This window comes from Balaenoptera musculus, chromosome 8, assembly GCF_009873245.2.
Source record: "Balaenoptera musculus isolate JJ_BM4_2016_0621 chromosome 8, mBalMus1.pri.v3, whole genome shotgun sequence".
Classification (NCBI taxonomy): domain Eukaryota; kingdom Metazoa; phylum Chordata; class Mammalia; order Artiodactyla; family Balaenopteridae; genus Balaenoptera; species Balaenoptera musculus.
The window spans coordinates 98,523,690-98,545,951 of NC_045792.1; the positions used below are offsets into that span (position 1 = coordinate 98,523,690).

Below are 22,262 nucleotides of genomic sequence, written 5' to 3' on the forward strand. Positions count from 1 at the left end.
CTGAGAGCTTTTAAAATTTTTTTTTTAAATCTTATTACTTTCATTATTAAAAATTTTTTTGTATTGAAATATAGTTGGTTTACAATGTTGTGTTAGTTTCAGGTGTACAGCAAAGTGATTCCATTATATATATATATTCTTTTTTAGATTCTTTTCCCTTATAGGTTATTACAGATATTAAGTATAGTTCCCTGTGCTATACAGTATGTCCTTGTTGGTTACCTATTTTATATATAGTACTGTGTATATTTTAATCCCAAACTCCTAATTTATTCCCCATCCCCCTTCTCCTGGAATCGTAGCTTTTAATCTTTCAAGTCACCAGGTTATGGTTTATCTGATAGAGGCTGGGATAACTTTTGAGAGGATGTGGGCATACAACCACAGGGGCAAGCGTAAGGGGAAAAAAACGTGAAGGATGGGGGTGGCTTTCAACCCTCTTGGTTCATGGTGCAGGCTTTCGATGACGTTTTTACCCTCTGAGCATACTTCTGCCAGTTTTAAAAGCCGAGTAGCAATAAAATAAAAGGCTCCCCCTAGTGGTGAGCAGTTGATTTTATTCTGGAAGCCGGGAGTGCTCTTCCCTGCGTCGTGGGCATCGTTGACCAGCAGAGGGCAGTGCAGACAGCAAGAGACATCAGTTGGCAGGCTGTTTTATGAGCTATAATGAATTTTATTTTCCTTCAATTACGGTAAAATCCACGTAACATAAAATTTACCACCTTACCTTTTCTAATTGTTGTGCAACCAATTTCCAGAATTTTTCCTCTTGCAAAATTGAAACTCTGCACTCATTAAACAACTCACCATTCCCCGCCCCGCCCCCCCCCCACTTCCTCTCCAGTCGCTGGCAACACCTTTCTACTTTCTGTGTGGATGAATTTGATTACTCTAGACACCTCAGAGAAGTGGAACCGTACAGTGTTTGTCTTTTTGTGACTGGCTTATTTCACTTAGCTTAATGTCTTCAAGGTTTATTCGTTCTGTAACACGTATCAGAATTTCCTTCCTTTTCGGAGCAACTATTTTTTTTTTTTTTTTTTTTTTACAAGAATTAGTACTGGGAAACTGGAGGTTGGACAACAGATTCTGCAGTCACTTCTAACTCTTTTTTTTTTTTTAACTTTTGGGTTTATTTATTTATGGCTGTGTTGGGTCTTCGTTTCTGCGCGAGGGCTTTCTCCAGTTGCGGCAAGCGGGGGCCACTCTTCATCGCGTTGCGCGGGCCTCTCACTCTCGCGGCCTCTCTTGTTGCGGAGCACAGGCTCCAGATGCACAGGCTCAGTAGTTGTGGCTCACGGGCCTAGTTGCTCCGCGGCATGTGGGATCTTCCCAGACCAGGGCTCGAACCCGTGTTCCCTGCATTGGCAGGCAGATTCTCAACCACTGCGCCACCAGGGAAGCCCATCGGGGCAACTATTTTTGCACGTCTCCTCTTCTTGACTCAACACGTCAGGGTATGTCATGTATTTGTAAGTGGGGGCATCACCGTCTCCCTTCGGCTCTTTCCTGTGCCGTCCACATATACGTGTTTACTGTACAGCCTGGTGCTACCTACGTGGCGTTCACGGAAGGATGGAGCAGGAAAACTGATACATTTCACCGGGCCATCCCCGCAAAGGGCATTCTGGCTATCGGTATAAGAACCAGGACATTGTTCATACTCCCCTTTTGATTCAGTGTCTCCATGTCTGGGAATTTATTTAAAAGAAATGGTTCAAGGAGGAAAAGAGTATTCACATTCAAAATATTTAGAGTGGTACATGAAAGCAAGAATGATGTTGCACCGCTCACATCTCCCTGCAAGAGAGATCCTGCTCGGAGGGCTGCAGGGAGCTGACAGCCCCCAGCTGCTGCCCATTTGGGATCTGCTGCAGCATTTGCCCAAACTCTATACACTTCTTGGGAATAGGAAGAATATGCCTCCTATGGAATAGGAATATCCACTCTCTTAGAAAGTGGGCTCTAAGTTAAAACTTGAAGGATGAATACGACCTACTCAGGCAAAGAGTGGATACAAGAGTTTTCTAGCAGATGAGTTATTCATAAGCCAGCCTAATAATAAAATTTCACCCCTCCACCTTGGTTGTCAAGAGTTGTACTCCAATGGACCCATCTCTTTCCCACAAATGGCCCCAAACATGCCCTCCCCTTGAATCTGCAAATGCTGCTTCTGGCTGAAAATTCCTGGCCAGATAAGGACCTCTTGTAAATCCCCTGGATCTTTAGAATAGACTTGGTAAGTATTCGTCTGGTGATCAAGGTTATCTGTCATCTCCTGGATGGGTTAGGAAAAGAAAGAACAAGAAGGGATTTTGAAACACTGGGGAAATCTATGCAAACAGAGGGCTTGCTCATTTCAGCTCTGGCATAAATATCACAGGGGAACGAGCTTAGGTTTCAACAAAAGCACAGATACTCCTACCCGTTCTTGTGGCCATATGATGACTGTTAAAATTAGACCACCTGCCCACCAGCACCTGAAGCTTGAGTAAGCGTTCCTCCGGTTTCTATGGAAAATGGTGCCATAAACCTGTAGCAGGCCAAAGACTATGGAGAGTCAAGACATTGGGAGAGGGCCACAGAGCATCCCATGTCTGTGGATAAATCTTGAAATAAATTCATCGACTTTCAGGGCTGCCAGGGTTGGGGTCTGTGTGCAGCATGTTCACAAAATGCTGTCTGCTTGAGCAGCTTGAGTAAGGGGCTCACTACCTTCAAAGGCAACCCAAGCTGCCCTTGGTCAGCTCTGACTATTAGACTTGCTTTTTGCTTGGTAAAAAGTGGTTTCCTTGATGATTTCACGTTTCAATCTCAGGGTCCAGGTTACACCTGCAGGGATATTTTAATCTCATCTTGGCTTAAGTACAGTGCACACACCATCTTGTTCCCAAGATATTATTTGTGCAACAAAATCAGTGTACTCTGTGTAAACTGCTTTTACATGAATCCAAACTGCTCAGAGGGTTCGTAAATTACATTAAGCAAATATTTCTTTTAATCAAATAAGTTTTTCCTTTTTCATTAAAGAACATTTATTGAACAACAGCTATGTGAAAAACACTCTACTGGGCTCTCCAGAAACACAAGCAAGCAAGAAGCTTTAGTGTCTTCATTATTTACCTATATACCCATTCATTAAACTACAGTCCCAGGCCTTTTTTTTTTTTTTTTTTTGGCCGCGGCGTGCAGCTTGCAGGATCTTAGTTCCCCGACCAGGGATTGAACCCAAGCCACAGCAGTGAAAGCGCCACGTCCTAACCACTGGGCCACCATGAAACTCCCCCCACGTCTTTATTTGACATCATTTCTTTTCCTGGAGAAATCTCCAAGGGCACTCACTTCCACAGGTGCCATCCACAGGGCATGGCCATCTATTTCAGGCTTTGGCTGACCTTATATATAAGGTATAACTGGGAAGTCTTGGTCCACGTGGGCATACATGGGAAAACTCAGTTTATTCAGAGCCTGGATCTGATAGTAGAAGATATGGGGAAGTAGAAGATACAGGACAGGTTTCTTGGAACTCAGGCATGGCACCTCCATTCACAGCTCTCAGTTTGGTCCATCAGGGTCCAGGTCTCAGGATTCCCATCAGGTCCCAGCAGACAGAAGTTGGGGAAGGTCTGGATACTGTGCTTCATAAATCTTAGGCTCCTCTCATTCCCACAAAAATGCCAAAATTCATTCACCAAGGCAGTGAGTGACATCCAGGGATGAAAGTTTAAACATCTCTTACATAAATTCTCTTATATAAATTCACATGTAAGAGATATCATATGATATTTGTCTTTGTCTGACTTACTTCACTTAGTATGATAATCTCTAGGTCCATCCATGTTGCTGCAAATAGCATTATTTCATTCTTTTTATGGCTGAGTAATATTCCATTGAATACATGTATAATACAATGGGATGTATATGTGTGTGTGTGTATATATATATATCACATCTTCTTTATCCATTCATCTGTTCATGGACATTTAGGTTGCTTCCATGTCTTGGCTATTATAAATAGTGCAGAAATTATGTGTGTCATTTCTGGGTAGAAAGCCCTAAGAATCAATGCACAATGTACCATCCTTTTAATTTTCCCTTCTACCATGGTGGGCAGCTACATTTGAAATGGTTCCAGAATGGGGATACATGGAATAGAGCCTCCATCTGAATTGCAAAAGTGATCAAGAGTAAGAGAGAAATCATCTTTGTCTGTTTTTTTTTTTTTTTTAACATTTATTTATTTGGCTGTGCCGGGTCTTAGTTGTGGCACGCAGGATTTTTTAGTTGTGGCAGGTGGGATCTAGTTCCCTGACCAGTGATCTAACCTGGGCCCCTGCATTGGGAGCATGAAGTCTTAACCACTGGACCATCAGGGAAGTCCCTCATCTTTGTCTTTTTAAGGCACTGAGATTTTGGAGTTGTCACTGCAATATAATTCAGACTATCCTGATTAATATACCTTCCATAGTAACTTTCCGCAGCCTCTCATTAACCATTAGCTTTAGGATAGTCTGACATCCTTGATATGACTTACAAGACTTTATATAATTTTTTCCTTGCTTAACTAGTCAGCCTCATGTCTCACCATGTCCTTCTTCCTAGCTGTGCTCCAGGTTATCCTGTACTTTCTGTTCAGTGCATATGTTAAGCTCTGTTTTGCTTCAGGCCTAGAACACTGCTTGCTATTACCTTTGCTCAGAGCATTCTCTCCCCCACCTTTCTCTGCTTGGATTGCTTCCACTCGTCCTTCAAGCCTTTCCTAACACCACTTAGACTTAGGGACCAAAGTAGTATACAGCTCTCCTCCCTGTAATGCAGCTGCATTATTGTGACATAGTCTACCGAACAAGGCAGCCTTTGCCTGTCTTGTTCAGTACTGTTTCCCCAGCATCTGAGCACATAGTAAGTGCTAAATAAATACTGCTTGAATGGATGAATAAGTGAAAAATATGATTCTTTCTTTTGGAATACTCTTCATCCCCTTTTGATCTGGTCAACTCTTAAATGTCCCCTCTTTTCTCAGCTTAGATACCATCTCCTCCAGAATCTTTGCTTTCATCATCTGAAAAGTAATGCCTGTGAAATTTTAAAGTATCAAAGCTCTTCCAGGAATATAACACCCAATAAGTCTTGGGACTGCACGTCCCCTAGGAAATTTTTCATTTTTTTTTTTAATGTTATTTATTTATTTATTTATGGCTGTGTTGGGTCTTTGTTTCTGTGCGAGGGCTTTCTCTAATTGCGGCAAGTGGGGGCCACTCTTCATCGCGGTGCGCGGGCCTCTCACTATCGTGGCCTCTCTTGTTGCGGAGCACAGGCTCCAGACGCGCAGGCTCAGCAATTGTGGCTCACGGGCCTAGTCGCTCCGCAGCATGTGGGATCTTCCCAGACCAGGGCTTGAACCCGTGTCCTCTGTATTGGCAGGCAGACTCTCAACCACTGCGCCACCAGGGAAGCCCTCATTTTTTTAAAGTACAAATCAGTAGGAAACCAGAATGTACTTTACAGAAATGTTCTATTTTGCTAACCAGATTGGACAGTCACCTAAACTGTAAAGAAATGGCTGCATATGTTCATTATCCAACTCATGAGTCCTTGGGTTTGAAAGCTCTGGGAGGTGAATTCTTTGAATATAGCAGAGAGGAAGACAGTTCCTGCAGTATCTCAGCAGTCACATAAATAAGGTGGTCTACATGCTTGCCCTTAACTGATTTGGTGAGGGTAACGTTTTTTATAACCTCATCCAAGTTGGATTGTAAACCTACAGGAGAAGGAAAGAGAAGCAAGATTCTCAAGATAAGCCACTCTGTTGAAAGAACAGTGAACTTTGGATCCCCAAAGAGTGACTTAAAGTCTTAGTTCTGCCACCCAGTAGCTGTGTGATCTTGGAGGAGCTGCCTCACCTCCCTGATTCTCAGTTTCCACATATGTACAGTAGGGATGGATGATATCACCTCACCTGTCTACCTCACATGAATTTTGTGAGGATCAGATATTTTGAAAACTAATAGCATCATGAGAGTCTCTGCTGCCAACTCCCTTACTTTTCACTCTCACCCCGTCTCCCCACCTTGCTCCCTCAGGAATCTTGGGCACAAGTCTAAAAGAAATCATAAGTCAGATAAATAGATAAATGTGTATAGATACAGATATAATTTTACCTGAAAATTTCACATTCCTTGGAATGTCCTTCTCATCTATAAATTTGTGAATTCTAACATTATTTAATAATCTACCTCACTGGGACTTCAAGTTTGATACCTTCATTGATTTCTGTTTATTTTGAACGCTGACATGTAACTATATTAAATATAAAAATATTAAATATATCAATATTAATATATTAAATTAATTTAATAATTAATATAATTATCGAATTATGTATAATATATACAAATTATACATATATATCAATTATTACATTAATATATAATTATTAAATTATAATATATGTAAATATATTAAACACTCCAATTAAAAGGCAATCCCTACTTCTCTTGCAGGTGGCAGCTTAAAATAACTTTCCCAGGAAAGGATGTGCTGATCTCCAGCTGCTGGAGGGGATTAGGAGCCACTGGTACGTTCTCCTAGCCACCTTTATGTATACTCCCTTGCTCTTGTTACAATTATATAGTTATTTGTGTAGTTATTTCCTTTTTCTTTTTATACTGAGAGATAGTTGATGTACAATATTATATAAGTTACTGGTGTATAACATAGTGATTCACAATTTTTAAAGGTTATATGCCATTTATAGTTGTTATAATACATTGGCTATATTCCCTGCATTGTACAATATATCCTTGTAGCTTATTTTATACATAATAGTTTGTACCTCTTAATTCCTTTCCCCTGTTTTGCCCCTCCCCACTTCCTTTCCCCAGTGGTAGGTAACCACTAGTTTGTTCTCCATATCTGTGAGTATGTTTCCTTTTTGTTGTATTCACTAGTTTGTTGTATTTTTAGATTTCACGTATAAGTGATATCATACAGTATTTGTCTTTCTCTGTCTGACTTATTTCACTTAGCATAATGTCCTCCAAGTCTGTCCATTGCAAATGGCAATATTTCATTCTTTCTTATGGCTGAGTAGTATTTTATTGTATATACATCCCACAGCTTCTTTATTCATGCATCTGTTGATGGACAAGTGTTGTTACTTCCTTATTATCCCTGTCCCCTTCTTTTTCTAAAAAAATTAATTAATTAATTAATTTATTTTTGGCTGTGTTGGGACTTTGTTGCTGCACGCGGGCTTTCTCTAGTTGCGGCGAGCGGGGGCTACTCTTCAATGCGGTGCACGGGCTTCTCTTGTTGCAGAGCATGGGCTCTAGGCGGGTGGGCTCAGTAGTTGTGGCTCGCGGGCTCTAGAGCACAGGCTCAGTAGTTGTGGCGCACGGGCTTAGTTGCTCCGTGGCATGTCGGATCTTCCTGGACCAGGGCTCGAACCCATGTCCCCTGCGCTGGCAGGTGGCTTCTTAGCCACCACCACCAGGGAAGCCCCTCCCTGTCCCCTCTGACTAGGGGACTCTGGAGGGTACAGCCTATCTGTGTCTTATCTCCACCTACCTCCTTAGTGCTTGGCACAGAACCTGGCTATTAGTAGGCATTGAATGAGGAACAAATGAGCACCAATGATTCTGAAGTCTCCACCAGTGACCCCCTTAGTCCACAGAATACTGACTGTAGCTGATGTCCATTTGTATGTTGTTTGGAAAATTCTGGGATATGATTTGTCACACTATTCAAATAAATACCATGTCAGCATATCCTCCCTAATGTCTGAGAGAATAATCAAAGCTAACTTTGGATGTAAGTTTGCACACTTGTTTGATTTGAGGAGATAACCTGTAAAAATCACCTCTGCCATGAAATTTTATCTGGGAAAGACTGGAGTGTTTCAGAGTCAGATAAATGTGAGTCAGGCAAACCTCAGCTCTACTATTTGCTAGTCTTTGCTCATCCGTTCCAGGCCTCAGCTCCCCTATTCATAATCTTTGAATATTGGTGTCTCCTTCCAGGAATATTATGAGGTTAAGGTGAAAGGGCATGCATGAGTCATGGGATGCTGGCCCCCATAGACTGTATCACAGTAGAGGTTGAGGTTCATACTCCCCCATAGAAGCCCCCATCTTTACCTTCATGGACTCAGGGTTTTTTTTCCCCTCAGGGATTTCTGCAATGTTCTCAGCATCTGGATACCATCTAAGGCAAGCATTTTGGCTGAAACATTAATCTAGATAAAGGACCAAGAAACATTAAGGAAGTGAGAAGAGCTGGGAGAAGGGAGACTCAAAATCATCCTGTGTAATAGTCCAGGGCTCCAGCAACCTCACTGAGTTCTCTGGGACCATTAAGATGGTCTCCACATTGGTAAGGAGGATTCCACTGGTGAAGTTTTCCACTTCTGTTGGTAATTTCACTACCCTTATTTCCACTAACTACTTATGCATTCGAAAGGATAGAATCTTCTTTTTACCATGTTCCCCTTCATAATCCCCAAATAAGCTATTCCGAGGGAATGTGACTGTTTTGGAGAGGAATTTGTAACTTTGCACACGCTTAGCAGATTGGGTAACATAAGGATCCTGAGATCCTTGAGAGAGAAGCATAAAGAGAGGAGGAGGAGATGAGGGACTAAGTATAAATTTTGCACGTTTCTAAATTATGATTGCAACACCATGAGTCTGACCTATGCAAAGATTCACAGCATCACAGCCTCTGTAGAGATTGTATCCACACCTCCCCTGCTCCACTTCTCCTGAAAATCTCAGGTTACCACACATGAAGACTCCCTGTTCTTTTGGCCAAGTATGATTTGGGTAAACTGCATGAGGCACATGTGTCCAGCTTTCCAGCCTTTGTAGTTATTTTCCAGGTAAAAGGCATTTCGTTGGTGCACATTTAGTCTGCAGAATCTGGTGAGCTGAGCCTTGTTTAACACTGACTCAGAATAAATAAATGATGCTTTACTGCCAAGACCTGATTTGTGCAACCTGTTCTCTTGGGAAAATGTGCATTGAAAATTGAACCACAAACTCAGTAGATCTGGGTTAGGGCTAATTGCTCCAGATAGGAAATGCAGTCATTATGCTGTCATTGTAGTTGACCTGGCATGTCATTAGTGTGAGAATATGTTAAGGGAAACTCAAAATTGGAGTTGGGAAGCTGTGAAGGGAGGGCTTTCATGCACATGCTACTCATTGCAGCTTGCATAGTTCAGCAGGGAGAAGGAAGATTTCCTCTTACCCAGCAACAGCAGGCTCCCCTGGTCTGCAACCAATAAGATCCTCCGCCACTTCGAACTCTCATTTTCCTCCAATGAATTTTTGTTTAGAACAACCCCTCCCAACTTTCTCCTTTCCTCTATAAAAGAATGCTCTCCTCTTTTATTCTCTGGACTTGTCTATGTTTTAACCATAGTTTGCTTGTCCTGAAATGCAATTCCTCTGCTATTCCCAAATAAACTCTTTTTTTTTTTTTTTTGCTTACCTAAAATTGCCCTTTGCTCTGTTTTAGGCTGATATCCAAAAGAAGAGCGACTGAAAGGGCAAACTGACCTTGTCTAGTGAGCAAATAATAAAACAGTAATACATAATGTATTGCAAAAATGTCATGACCAGGAGAAAACCTGACAGGGGCAGAAAATTAAAAAAAAAAAAAAAAAAAAGGCAGGTAAATTTAGAAGACTTCAACTGGACTCATGTCAGATTTTCCTCCAGGGCAGGAGTGGAGGAAATTCACATTCCTTCTGGTGACAAACAGCTGATGTAAATAGTGATGCGGGTATGGCGTGCTGGCTTTCACTCAATGGCATTCAGGAGAGTATGTGACCCACCCAAGGGGACAGCAACTTATTGAGCTCTGGTTGATTGTTGCCTTGTGGGCAGAAGGTCTCGTTTGGCCAGATCTGAGATTTCAAGAGAACTGTGAATGTGATTATCTATCAAAATGACCTTTTTTTTTTTTTTAGATGTTAGCATCTGAACCAATTATTTCTTGAATCGCCATATGTGCCTCAATCAACAGACGTATCAGAGAGCTTTGGAGGATGATCCTCCTTCCTCTCCACCACCCCGTCACTTGTTACTAAGCACCTTCTCTTTGCGCGTTTCTGCTGAGTGTGCTAGGTTACAGGTGGTGTGGGGCTGCAGGAGAGGAAGGAAGACCCACAGGGACGGGACACAGCTTGCTGACCTCAAGGAGCTCATGGTGTAGTAGTGACATAAGATAAGGGCAACAACTTTAATAAAAGTGTAACAGGTGTAGAATAATATTCAGCCATAAAAAGAATGAAATTTTGCCATTTGCAACAACATTGATGTACCTGGAGTGTATTATGCTTCGTGAAGTAAGTCAGATAGAGAAAGACAAATACTGTATGATATCACTTATATGTGGAACCTGAAAAATAAAATAAAGGAACTGATATTACAAAACGGAAGCAGACTCCCAGATATAGAGAACAGACTGGTGGTTACCAGTGGGGAGAGGGAAAGGGGGAAGGGGCAAAATAGAGGTAGGGGATGAAGAGGTACAAACTACTGTGTATAAAATAAATAAGCTGCGAGGATATATCATACAGCAAAGGGAATGTAGCTCTTCTTTTGTAACAACTTTAAATGGAGTATAATCTATAAAAAATTTGGATCACTATGTTGTACACCTGAAACTAATACAATATTGTAGATCAACTGTACTGCAATAGTATTTTTTTCATTTGAAATAAATGTGAACATTAAAAAAGTATAACTGATGGAAAAATTTCCCTCTTAAACTACAACTGCTATCTAAGGAGGAGAAATTTTTAGGAAAAATTGCAATGTCTCTGCAAATCCTTTTCTTTTTTCTTTTCTTTTCTTTTTTTTTTTTAAGCTGTGTATCCTAACAGCTGCTGGAAAGGCAAAATGATGGGACTTAACTTGAGTTAGTGACACACAAGAGCCAACTTCCTCTGCACAATAGAGAGAGAAGGACTTGGAGTTCTACTAGGTGATCCAGAAGGGTGAAAGTGTGGAAGAGAGAAGAGATGGGAAAGAGGAATCCCGATGGGTGAAATGTACAGGTACTCAGGTTGTTAAAAACTTAGATAAGGGATGGCTCTTGGTCAGCCACTTGATGTTTGCTTTGCTACCTCAAATATCAGAAAGTCTGCTATACATCAAAAGCTCTTGTGTCATTCTTAATTTTTAATGTATGAAAATCAAGCAAAGGGACTGAGTTCCCAAGAAGTGGTGCAGGACAGGGAGACTATGGTAGGATAGTGAGAAAATGTATAATCTGAACTAATTCAGGGAAGCAGGAAGCAGAGCCAGAAAAGAAATGGGAATTTACATCCAATGACTTTTCAGGCTCTACCGTTCCCAGAGATGGATAAGCACGTTTGGACACGGGACATTTATCTATCTGTGATTTTGTTTCTACAGGAAAATAATGATCAAGAAAATGAAAATAATAGTGGTCAACATTTATTAAGTAAAAATTATGCTCAAGGCCTATTCCAGGTGCTTTACGTGGATTATTTAATTTAATCTGAAAAATAACCATATGAGGGAGGGATTATTATGATCCCCATTTTACATAGCTGGAAGCTGAACAACAGTTAGATAGATAAGTTGCCCAAAATCACACAAGAATTTAGAGGCAGAAACAGATAATAAATTCTCAGTTCGTATAAATTTATTTACTTGTTCATGTCTGACTCTCTCAGATGTTTGGAGTCCTTAGACTTCCGAGAATTTCTGTCTTTCCCTCCTGAGTCCCTGGCCCCTCAGTGTTGCCAGTGAGACTTTCTAGTTATTGGAAAAGATATTTCTTGTCCCATTTCTCCTTTTTCTTCCTTTTTTCCCTTTCTGTCTTTCTTCCTCTCTTCCTCCCTCCCCCTACCTCCCTTCCCTTCCTTCTTTCTTTTTCTTTCTTCCTTTCCTTCCTTCTTTCTTTTTTTCTTCCTTTCTTTTTCCTTTTCCCTCTTTCTTTCTTCCTTCCTCCCTCCCTCCCCCTCCCTTCCTCTCTCCCTCTCTCTCTCCCTTTTTTTCTTTCTCTCTTTCAACAATCCCTAGCACATCATGTTTATAATTGCCTCTTCCTTTTAAAAAACAAGTTCATTTTCATTTTACATTTCACTCATTCCCTTACCCACAACTTTAAGTCTGAGACATAAAATGTTCAGACTCCAGGGCCCACCCTGTGAAATTCTCATCAGGAAGAGCTAAGATCCAGTGACTCCTAATGTTTTTCAAATCATGGACACAGAAAATTTATATTTGTTCTGCACAGTGGGGTGAAAAGTCTACCTATAGCCCAATCAAGGCATCATTTGAGAAGCTCTGACTTTAAATACTATGAGAAGCACCTCATTGCCATTCTCCTGTTTAGACTTTGTCTACCTTGCTTCCTTCTCCTTGCCACTGAAATCAATTGCCTTGAAGCAAGTTCTGTTAATTCCATCCTCTGCTTAACGTTCGTCAATCCTCTGCATACAAACTTTCAAACATCTGAAGAGAGGATTGAAAGGGCCTGTCTTACCCATCCAGTGTTGTCTCTAACTTCTCCTGCTGCTTCAGCCCCATCCTTCCACTGAAGTCAGCCACTCAGTGTCCCTTCTGCCTGCCCCACACTTATCCTGATTCTGTGCTCCTGCTACTCTCCTGTCTGGCCCTCTCTCCACACATCTCAGCATGTCTGCAAAACCTACTTGCCTCTGAGGTCACTTATGCCGTGAGATCTCCCTGAAATTTCCTCTCATCCCATGTGGAATTAGATACATATTATTATTATTAAGACAATATAAAGTAGCTACAGACACTGAATTCTATTTTGGGCATGGTTTTGTGGAATTGCAGGAGGAGGATAATGGTAATTGGGATTGCCAAGGGGTCCTACTGAAAAATCCCCAGTAAGTGGCCAATTTGATATTGACAAAGAGCTTACTGTTTTCAAGGGTTATAGCTCGGAGGTCTCTTATGAGGCCTGAGAATTGTAAACGAATCATGTTTTTCGTGAGCAAATTATTTTGAGGTGATGATTTAGATTGTTTAACTGGCAAAAATTTAATATTCAGGTGTAACTGATTATAAGGGAATTTTCCCTTTGATATCAAAACTGCTGGTGTTGGCTTTGCTGTTTGAAATGCCCACTGGTGAAGAAAAATCAGACTGTTAAAGCACTTGATTTAGGTGTCAGAGAGGTTATTTAAAATATGTAAATGTAGTTGATTCCTATAGCTGCCTTCAAATATTTATTGAAGGCCTATTGTGTACCTAAGTTCTGGAGGTTATGACACTTTTTTAGTAGCTCTCGTGGTCATAGTGTAACTGAGCAGGACCCTATGGGGCCTTCCAGGGACGGGCCTTCCCCCATATCCTCTGCTTTAGCTCCTCTCTGAAGTACCTGGATAACAGTATTTGATGCACATTTCCTGAGTTGTTTTACAGGTGTGAAAACCCCCCACCAAATGGAAGATATTAACTACTTGATGACCATGAGCACCTAGGCCCAGGCCTCCTGGAGCCTAAAGACTGATAATGTTAACCCCTGTGACACCATCCTGTTCCCTCCCCATCAGCCAATCAGGGAATTGTGCACAAGCTGATCACATACCCTGTGACCACCCCCTGCCCACTGCACCTGGCTTTTTTTTTTTTTTTTTTTTCTTTTTTGGCTACACAAGGCAGCTTGTGGGATCTTAGTTCCCTGACCAGGGATTGAAGCCAGGCCCTCAACACTGAAAGTGCAGAATTCTAACCACTGGACCACCAGGGAGTTCCCCCCTCACCTGGCTTTTAAAAATGCTTTGCCGAAACTTTTCGGGGAGCTCAGGGTTTTTTAAGAACGTGAGCACCCGTCTTCTTGTACGACCCTGCAATGAACCTTTCTCTGCTCCAAACTCTACCATTTCGGTTTGTTTGGCCTCACTGTGTGTCTGGCACGTGAACTTGGGCTAACAATAGCCCATCATTTCATTTTGATTTGGCTTTGAATATTGTTTTCTTATAATCCTAGATGCTGGGGACAAAGAGAGACAAGGTCTCTGCCTTCTAGACCTCACAGTTTAGTGTTGGGAGGCTGAAGCCAGAGGAATAAGTGGGGTGGTGGGAGGACATGGAATGGGAGTGAGAAGATGTGCATTATTTCCCTCAAGTCCTAAAGTCCCTGACCCACCCTCGCACTCCTGTCCTGTTTGTCTGCTTTCTGAACAATCACCCCTGGTAGGCCTGTTCTTTCCCAAGTCAGAAGCCAACACCCGCTGCTGCTGTGGGACTTGGTGTTCATAGGTGTGGCCCTAAAAGGTAACAAGGTTTAATACAAGTGAGGGTTGTGCCTGCATCTTTCACTTTGGAATTATTATGGGTTGAAATGTGTTCTCCCCCAAAGCTGAAGTACCTTATAATGTGACCTTATATGGAAATAGCATACCTTGGAGATATTGCGGGTTTGGATTCAGACCTCCACAATAAAGCGATATGGCAATAAAACGAGTCACAGGAATTTTTTGGTTTCCCAGTGCCTACAAAAGTTATGTTTATACTATACTATACTGTAGTCTATTAAGTGTGCAATAGCATTGTGTCTAAGAAAACAATGCTCATGCCTTTATTAAACATAATTTATTGCTAAAAAATGCTGACCGTCATCTTAGCCTTCAGCAAGTCGTAATCTTTCTGCTGGTGGAGGGTTTGAAGTATTGCGAGAATGACCAAACTGTGACACAGAGACACCAAGTGTCTCTCCAATGCTGTTGGAAAAAAATGGCACTGATAGGCTTGCTCGACACAGAGTTGCCACAAACCTTCAGTTTGTAAAACACACAATATCTGTGAAGTGCAATAAAACGAGGCACGCCTGTAGAGTTGTTGCAGGTGTAATTAGTTAAGATGAAGTGATATTGGAGTAGGTTAGCCTTAGTCAAAATTGGCTAATGTCTTTATAAAAAGGGGAGAGAGAGAGGGGAGATGGCCACGTGAGGACACTGACACACAGAGAGAACGTAGAGAACCCCATGTAATGACAGAGGCAGAGACTGGAGTGAGGCATCTACAAACCAAAGAACCGTGGGACAGCTGGTAACCAGATGCTAGGAAGTGTAGCAGGGAAGAGCCAAATCTGACTCCATGTTGGATCGGTTTCTTTTACTTTAACCTTTGCTTTCCGCTGCTTTTGTTCATTAAAAGGATACTGTCTATACACAATGGTCTGCCTCAGGGAACCCTGCCCCTCTGCCTGAATGTTAAACCAAAGTGCCTTTGCTCAGGGACGCATCCTGACCCTGTCCACCTGTGGATGGCTGCAAGAAAGAAGAAATTAACACATCCCCTCCTCGAGGCTGGCCATTCCAGGGGATATTTGCAAAACGTATGGCCTTTTTACTTTACTTCCTTATCTCCTCCACCTCTCTGTGCTATAAAGGAAACTGGCATCTAAACCCCAGTAAGATGGTTATTTTGAGACATTAGTCTGCCATCTTCTCGGTCTGCCGGCTTTCCGAATAAAGTTGTATTCCTTGCTTCAACACCTCGTCTCCTGATTTACTGGCCTGTCATGAGGTGAGCAGAGCAAGCTTGGACTTGGTAACAGAAGAGGCAAGGAAGGCTTCTCCCCTAAACGTTTCAGAATGAGCATGACCTTGCTCACACCTTGATTTTGGACTTTTAGACTCCAGAGCTGGGAGACAATAAATTTCTATTGTTTTAAGCCACCCAATTTGTGGTACTCTGTGTGTACCAAATATAGGGGGCCCCATACGTGGGAAACAACTAGGTGTATAAAGATTCAATTTTTGTTTTCCAGTTTCAGTTCAAATGCAGCTGCTTATGTGTCCTAGTTTCATGACCCTGGAGCAGTTAAGCGTGGTGGGTAAGTGCACAGGCTCTGTAGCCAGACTGCCTCGCCTGAGATTTGTGCTTTACCTCCTACAAGCTGTGGGCCTTGGACAATTTGCTTACTAGCTCTGTGCCTCAGTTTCCCAATCTATGATATGGGAATAATAATAGACCATGGAGCCTTGGGAGGATTAAAACAGTAAATCCAGGCAGTGTTTACATCAGACACAGAGTGATTAAATAGGTAACCATAAATATTAGTTCGTTTTATCTGGCCTATTTCAGCTAAGCCAAGGTAGAGCACAGAGAGGCGATTCCTGAGGGTGAAATGTCTCTAGGCTTTGTGTCCAAGTTACCTGTGGTGACACGGTACTTGCTAGAGTGACAGATGGGACAGACTGCCACACATGGTTCCAGGAGAAAGCAGAGGGTTCCTTAAAATCAAAACTCTCGGAGTGTAAAGATTGGGGGAGTAGAGGGAATTCCTTGGCGGTTCAGTGGTTAGGACTTGGCGCTCTCACTGTGCCAAGTGAGAGCCTGGGGGTCCAGGTTCAATCCCTGGTGGGGGAACTAAGATCCCATAAGCAGCACGGCACGACCACCCCTCACAGAATGGGGGGGAGTATAGCACAATTAAATTTTTATTTCCATTTGAATCAAACTTTTACTTTACAAATATAAAAATATAACCAAAACTTCAGTTTCTTTTATACATTTTTCTATAAACTTAATGCCAGAGAAATTCTCAAAGCCAAACTATAAATGCTTGTACACTATGATGTGAACACAGCAGCCAAAGTCTAAGTTTTTAAATGCACTGATCTTTCCCTTAACAGACCGTAATACATTTATCCCAATTTAGCTCTAGTCTTACTATACAATCCATCACTAAAATTCAAACTACATCTAAACTGGCTTAATCTAGACTTACTTAGGTTTTAGTCAGTTTTTTCACAAAAACAAGCTAGATAAATATAAGGTAATAGTAAAATGTGTTTTATGGCTCAAGTCAAATTACAGTATTATGCTTCTCATTACATATTTAGCAAAGGCAAATTGCTTCAAATGAGTCCAGTTGAACCCAAATAATGAGTAATGTAAAACATGTGGAATAATTATAGGAAATCAAACCTTATGCTTATATAAGCTGACTTGTATTACAGTCAAAACCCACTAAGCCTTCTCTGACAATGGGACATAGAAAATTTTGCACTCTCTGAAGCAGTCTTAGTGATGGGCACATACTGTTCCAAACACTATGAACTAGTGAAAACATCAAGTTTGAGGAACTCCAACATGGAAAATGTACTCCAAGAATTTCATCTCAAAAAATGAAGTCATTAAAAACCTGAGAGTGTAAGAGTTGCACCATTTAAGAAAGGGAATTTTAAACTGATTGCCTGCTGGCCAGCTGAATTTGGAGGACCTCTACCTCTCACTTCTAACTAACCATGTAAGAAAACAGACTGGCTAGTTTGGGTATGTTTTATCCAAATAAAAGGCTAACTTAACTGAACCCTTAAATATAAAAAATAATAACTGAACCATACAACGCTAATTACAAGGGAAGACAATGATAAAAAGTAAAAAGTCTTTTAACTACTGTTAAAAGTACGAATTCATACACAGGATTATCATAATGCTATTTTAAGTATTATCTACTTTTAAAAAATCACAAGTCTTCATCACATAGAAAAAAATACAGATTTCACTTTTCTTCAAAGGGATGTCAATCCTAAATATGATTTAAAACATTTGAGTAAAACTGTTTAGTTTTTCCCCTCAACCTACTGAATATTTTCCAATGTCATTTAGTAGTTTTATATAGAATATTCACGACTTAGGTTACTCAGGAAAAAGACCACGGCATATTTTGTAATTATACAATACAAAAGAGGGCTGTCATTTACAAACAAACCTGGAACATAGAAGGCATTCAAAAATATAAGTTAATCAAGAGCTCATTTAAAAACTAGTCAGTATTTATTATATAGAGAATTGGAATTCCCATTTTAAGACTGTTGGTTCTTGAAGAAGTGTGATAAGAACTTACCTAACAAAAGTGTTAAACGGTACCCTTGTACCCTCTTTCTAATGGAATACATCAAATTTGAACTTCTCTAGTTCAATTTTCATCAGGAAACCTAACAAGAGAGCATTGGGATACAACTATAACTAACCAGTTCAAAAACAAGTTTTAAAAATTTGTGTTTGTGTTATGAATTTTACACTCAAAACCAGATCTATTATATTCCAAGGTTACTAACTCAGCCATCTTACTGTTTTTCTCACTTAAGCCCCAGGGTACGGATGACTGACTCAAGCACTAATACAATTGGGAAGTAATGCTGGAGAAAGAATTTCTAGGTCCAAGCTTAAGTTACAAAAGGACACGAGTGGCCTCGAATCAGATGACTCTTCAACCCCAACACTCCTTACTGACAGCACTTTATAAATCACACCAAGAAAAAGTCCGGGGCTTCCCTGGTGGCGCAGTGGTTGAGAGTCTGCCTGCCAATGCAGGGGACACGGGTTCGAGCCCTGGTCTGGGAAGATCCCACATGCCGCGGAGCAACTAAGGCCGTGAGCCATAATTACTGAGCCTGCGCGTCTGGAGCCTGTGCTCCGCAACAAGAGAGGCCGCGACAGTGAGAGGCCCGCGCACCGCGATGAAGAGTGGCCCCCGCTTGCCGCAACTGGAGAAAGCCCTCGCACAGAAACGAAGACCCAACACAGCCAAAAATAAATAAATAAATAAAAATTAAAAAGAAAAAGAAAAAGTCCGCCTCTCCTCACTCTCCCCAAATGGCAGGAGCTAACACACCTGAAAGTGATCACTGCAGCTTTTTCACTTGGATGCCAGAAACAATCATGGAAGGTGGCCTAGATCGAGCCATCTCCATCTCTGCCTTCCCCAGTCTTGTAGGACTCTTCAGTGAGCTCACCAGTAAAATTACAGTTAAGTTAGAAACAGGTGAATGTAAACCAGAAGGGCAGGACTGTTACACTTGAAGGAGGAGGACTATGCATAGAACTAGGGGCTTTTCCAAAGCAGATCCCTGGTCATTTTTGGTCCTGGAGACCGGTGCTCACCTACTACTAAGCATGGGCACAGCTATAGTCACTATTAGATACGTAATCGTGTGAAGATTGGACTGGACCTCAACTAAATAAACTTCAATGCTTATAAATATAATTGCTCAACTGCTCTTGGTCTGATTTTCTCAAGTCTAAATAGGGAAGAATGTATGATGTATCTTTCACATCACCCAATATTCAGGAGAACAGCCCTGTGAACAGTACCATAAAGATGTACAGCTAATCAAAAGTTCATTTGTATCTATTAAAAACATAACTGTATCGATCTCTTTAAGTAGCTGCATCTTATAAGATTTCCTTTACATTAAACCTACAGTCAGTCATTTGTAATAAGGCGTACACAACATACCATTAAGCAATAACATGACCAGCAAACTCTTTTGCCTTAAGATTTTTTTTTTTAATTTCCTCATATTGGATCCTAATTTAGCAGTATTTTGAAAAGATTTTTAAATTTGGTATTTTTCTCTTAGGCTGACAAAATCTAATTCTGATTCATATCATTCCAAAATATTTTTGAAAAGGCTTTGTGTCACTTGTTAAAACCAAATTTTCATCTCTTTCACTGTAACTTCACGTTAATTGAAATAACTAACTTTACAATCCAAGAGTTCAAAACCTAACAGACCCACTTTTAGAAACTTCTTTCACCTTCACAGATCACCATTTCACCACGGTCGTAAGAATAACTAAGACACATAAATTCCAACAGCACAAATGTTGGAATTTGTGCATTATGGGGGGGCTCTAATGAGCGCTGGATCTGTCTCTTTTTATACCAATGCCCAAAACTTTCCCCAGCCTAGTCAATTTTAATAGTTTCCCGTATGTTTAATTAGGATCTGTTGTTTGTGAAGTAAGGTCTGGTGATACCGGTGTAAAATGTACTAGTCAGTAATACACTGGGAGTTCTGCTGTAATACAACTCATTAAGAGTGTAAAATCGGTACAGGAGTCGCACCTTGGACTCACTCAAGCAAATCTAGTTCCCAAAAGTGACAGAAGATCCTCATCACAAAGATCTATAACACGGTCTTGGAGTATGCCCCCAAGAATGGTATCGGAGCAAGGGTCCCACAAACTTGATTGACCTAAGCTTGCCGCTGTCTCTTAACATTCACCTGCCTAGTGGGGGAAAAGCAATCCTTGCCTGTAAGAATTTTACAAATTTAGTGTGAAATTAAAAAACAAAACAACAAAAAATAACACATAGAAAGCAGTTCACTTTCTTTAATGTTGTACAAAAAAGTATGAGTAGAACCAAAAGTAAATTAAACATGATCACATTTGTTTACACCACAATAGAGTTTTTCATATTAACTTTACTATTCAAACAATAGAAAGTAGGTGGTAATTTAGGGACTGGGGAAGAGATAAACCAAAAACACTTTTCTAGCATGTTTATTCTACACTGTATACAGCTCTGCTCACAGAGATGGCGTCTCTTACTTCTCTGCTGCGCAGGAATTCAGTTGTATGTAAAACTGAACCTGCTCAAAAGCTGTGGGAGACTAGAAATGATGGGTCCATATCCAGGTGCATTGTCATACAGTTCAAACAGTGGTGCAGCTACCAGCTTGTAATTTTTAGGGACTGCACACAAGGCTTTCTCTTGAAGCTGAACCAAAACCAACTTACGTTCCTTAGGTTTTGTAATATGTGCAGGTATATATGGACACTGAGGAAGGTGAGCATTCGTTCTCCACCAGCCACCAGTGCAGTCATCAATAACCCAGCCTTGCAGGACTCCATCTCGACAACCCTGTATCTCTGTCACTAAGCGTTTTAGTCCTTCAACTTCATCTTCTTCTGGGTTAAGCTCAACACCAGGTAATTTAAAGAAAGTTGTTCCCAGCTGCAGCAGTAACACATGGGGTAGCCGGTGCTCATGGACAATCAAAACCCCTTCTACAGTCCTCCTGATGCCAATTTTATCAAATTCCTCCCGCATGCGCGGAAATCTGGCTGCAACGGAGCTGTCCTTCTCGTAGAGGCGCACTTTTGTACCAAAAGTGTAATTGGTAAGAGGGTACAGGTTGGTGGTGCGCTCCAGGGTGAGGGGCTCCGTCCGCTGGATGTACTTGTGGTCGAGCTGGTTGACCCCGCGGGGCCAGCCGGTCTGCTAGCGATTGCGCGGCGCCGCGGACATGCTGGCGAGCTCGGGCACAAGCGGCGAGCGGAAAAGGAGAGGCGGGGAGACTTTCCCAGCGCTGGCAGCGGTGATCTGCGTCCCACTCAGCAGCCAACGCCAGCCACGAACAAGAAAGCGCCGGAGGAGCAGTACCGTTAAATTGAAAACAGAGTCTACTTAGTGTGAAGGCCATTTGGAAGGAAATATTCAGATATTCCTGGGGTGCTTCACAAGACAAAGAGCTGGACGAAGTCTCCCCACAATCCTCTTTTTTTTAAATAAGCCCACATCAGATCAGAGAAACAATTAAGATAGAGTCGTTCCAGAGGTTCCACAATCTTGAAATTCTTATAACCGGCATCCCTAGTCTCTCGATATTGCCTTTCTATTTCTTCTTGAGTAAGCTCTTGGAAGGCTTTGAATAGTGTAATGACATGATGTAGTATGTTTTTACATTACTATTTTGGCTGTGTTATGTTTATCATATAGCCAGAGATCTATTAGGAGGCTATTGTAACACTCTGGAAAAGATATGATTTTGGCTTGGACCATGGTAATATCAGTGGATATGGTAAGAAGTGGGAAGATGTGGGTTGTGAAAGAAAGATTTAAGAATGACACCAAGAGTTTTGGTCTGAACAACTGAAGATACGACAATATTTTTGCTAAGTGATGAATGATTGAACAAGTTCATGAATGATCCCACCATCTGTCTATTCATTCCATGGATGTCAGATAATTCATATCTGTATTACTGAATGACTTGTAAAGACCCTTTACCAGGAGTGAGGCAGTTTTCCTTGTGGTTACCAGTCTCCAAGGCAGTACATACTTCAGACTGTGTTGGCCCCAGTCAGCCAGCAGAGGGCAGCAGAGGTGGCTGATCCATAGATAAAGGATTTTTTGCTTCAAATGTTAAATTATCCTGGAGTTATCCTAAAGCCCCTGGGTGCAGATTGTTTGGGATAACAGGTGACTTTATCTTATTACATTAAATGTAGTTGATGTTGCATGTCTTTTATTACAACCTACTGTGACTTTGGGACATTATGGCCAGAACACTTGTGAGGGAGATATAACAAGTGGATGTTACTGTATATCTCTCCAGGGAACATGTTCTCAGAATTGACTTCTTCATGCATCAGATCTCTCTCTCTCTCTCTCTTTTTCTTTTTTTTGGCTTCACCGTCCGGTTTGTGGGATCTTAGTTCTCC

General features: G+C 41.3%; 1 pseudogene; it reads right to left on the reverse strand.

Annotated features, from left to right (window-relative positions):
- Positions 1–20,208: 20,208 nt before the first annotated feature.
- On the reverse strand, positions 20,209–21,066 carry LOC118898749 (annotated as a pseudogene).
- Between the last annotated feature and the right edge of the window lie 1,196 nt (positions 21,067–22,262).